General features: G+C 46.4%; 3 non-coding genes across 3 annotated transcripts; all 3 read right to left on the reverse strand.

Annotated features, from left to right (window-relative positions):
• Positions 1 to 762: 762 nt before the first annotated feature.
• LOC134899630 (U1 spliceosomal RNA) lies at positions 763 to 925 on the reverse strand. The gene has a single exon (XR_010173282.1). It is a non-coding gene; the product is annotated as a U1 spliceosomal RNA (small nuclear RNA).
• Positions 926 to 1,077: 152 nt separating this feature from the next.
• LOC134899028 (U1 spliceosomal RNA) lies at positions 1,078 to 1,241 on the reverse strand. The gene has a single exon (XR_010172714.1). It is a non-coding gene; the product is annotated as a U1 spliceosomal RNA (small nuclear RNA).
• A 670-nt stretch (positions 1,242 to 1,911) lies between these two features.
• Positions 1,912 to 2,074, reverse strand: LOC134899408 (U1 spliceosomal RNA). The gene has a single exon (XR_010173084.1). It is a non-coding gene; the product is annotated as a U1 spliceosomal RNA (small nuclear RNA).
• Between the last annotated feature and the right edge of the window lie 428 nt (positions 2,075 to 2,502).

A 2,502-nucleotide genomic window follows, 5' to 3' on the forward strand; every position in this document is an offset into this window, starting at 1 on the left:
GAAGAGAAGAAACGTCAATTCACAATCGATATCAGCTGAAGATAAATTAATGCTGATTGAACACTGCTGTTATGTGTCAATTTTATCACGCTTTGATAAAAATGCATGCTTAGATCAATAAATGCACAGCCAAACGGCTTTGCACAGCCTACACCATTGGACTTAAGTAGAAGACTATTACAAGTGAAACCAATAATTGAAATCTGTAACCACACCCCACCCCCTCAAATGCCAGGCAATAAATTACCTTAAAAACAACAACCAGGCATTCCACAAAGATTAAACTGGGTCTATATCATTCAAAACTTTAAAAAAGTACTTCAAAATCACATACTATGCAATAATGTTTCAATTTGCATTACCCAGCAGAATTAGCTTTGCATATATAGATATAGTGCAGCAGAATATATTGGTGGTTGTAGTCAATTGTAATTACTCAGCAGAATTAGCTTTGCATATATAGATATAGTGCAGCAGAATATATTGGTGGTTGTAGTCAATTGTAATTACCCAGCAGAATTAGCTTTGCAAATATAGATATAGTGCAGCAGAATATATTGGTGGTTTTAGTCAGTTGTAATTACCCAGCAGAATTAGCTTTGCATATATATATAGTGCAGCAGAATATATTGGTGGTTGTAGTCAAATTAAGCAGACGGGAGAAGTCAGGATAGTGCGCAAGGGCATAGAAGGGAGCGGCTCAAGAAAAGAGAAGTGGAAACAGACAGCAAACTAGGCTGGAGAGAGACCTGAGACAAAGAGATCTGAATTATACGAGAGCCGACCAGGGGAAAAACAAATTATGCAGTCAAGTTTCCCACATTTGGAAAAATCACAGGAGCAGCACACCCAGAGTGCAATGAGTGAGCCTTGCCCTGGGAGAAGCACCTTCATGATCATAGTATATCACCTGGCAGGTAAGTAGGAGTTGGGCTAGAGCTGGGGAGGGTCGCTGCTCGGGCACCCCCCTGTCAAGTGAAGGAGATCCAACTGAGGCAGCACAAGGAATCTCTCGAAAGAAGAACAAGGCTAGAGGAAGATCTGAGACAAATAAATCTGACTTTTACCAGAGCTGACCAGAGGAAAGAACAAACACAGTCCCCCACTACCACAAATAATGCAGTCGAGTTTCCCACATTTGGGGAAATCATACGGGTCAGCATACCCAGAATACAATGAATGAACCTCACCCTGGGAGAACAATCTTCATGACCATGGTATCTCCTATGCAAAATAAGTATGATTTGGGATAGGGCTTGGGAGGGCCGCTGCTCAGGCACATCTCTGTCAAGTAAAGGAGATTCAACTGAGGCAGCACAAGGGAACTCTCATCTGGGGACAACAACTGCAGGGAGAACACATATTTTCAGATGAACATGGGAGGGCAGAAGGCTACCTAATACTGAAGCACCCCCAAACAACAAACCAAATGCAACAACTAGTGCAAGCATTCCTGGGGGAAGGCCTGCAGCAGATGGATTTGCATATGGTGATGTCATCCAAGCAGTGGGTCAAAGTTGGCTTCAACCCTCGTCTGCATATGAAAAGAGAAAAGGGGCGTGCAGGGCATGGCAGCATTTTTCGGAGCTTGGATGACCCCTAGTTCGCATTAAACACCTCCACCCTCCTTCGGTGTGGGGCTCATGTTGGCTATGCCCCAGCCCCGAAGCATTCAAGCTGATTTCTTGCAGCAGCTGGGCACTGTAACAGCTCCAGAGCTGCTCTGTAAGGCAAATAAAAGGGTGTGGGACCTGCAGCACTACCTGTAGTTCGCATTGTGCGTTGGAAGGCACAAAGTAAGCAGACGGGAGAAGTCAGGATAGTGCGCAAGGGCATAGAAGGGAGCAGCTCAAGAAAAGAGAAGTGGAAACAGACAGCAAACTAGGCTGGAGAGAGACCTGAGACAAAGAGATCTGAATTATACGAGAGCCGACCAGGGGAAACACAAATTATGCAGTCAAGTTTCCCACATTTGGGGAAATCGCAGGAGCAGCACACCCAGAGTGCAATGGGTGAGCCTTGCCCTGGGAGAAGCACCTTCGTGATTATAGTATCTCACCTGGCAGGTTAGTAGGAGTTGGGCTAGAGCTGGGGAGGGTCGCTGCTCGGGCACCCCCCTGTCAAGTGAAGGAGATCCAACTGAGGCAGCACAAGGGAACTCTCGAAATAAGAACAAGGCTAGAGGAAGATCTGAGACAAAGAAATCTGACTTTTACCAGAGCTGACATCACATCACACCAGACTATCAGTAACCAGCCTTCTCCCATCCCTTACCAACCCTCCCCATCCCTCGCACCAACTCTGTCATCTTTCTCCCATGCATCTGGAGAGGAAGTCATGGCCCTCATTCGTTCCTGTCCCCTCACCACCTCCCCACTTGACCCTATCCCCTCCCGCCTCCTCTGCCACATCTCTTCTTCTGCTTGTTCCCATCTTTCCCACCTTCTCAATCTCTCCCTCTCATCAGGCACTGTCCCCTCTGCCTTCAACCACGCTCTCATC

This window comes from Pseudophryne corroboree, chromosome 3 (genome assembly GCF_028390025.1).
Source record: "Pseudophryne corroboree isolate aPseCor3 chromosome 3, aPseCor3.hap2, whole genome shotgun sequence".
NCBI classification, from domain to species: Eukaryota; Metazoa; Chordata; class Amphibia; order Anura; family Myobatrachidae; genus Pseudophryne; species Pseudophryne corroboree.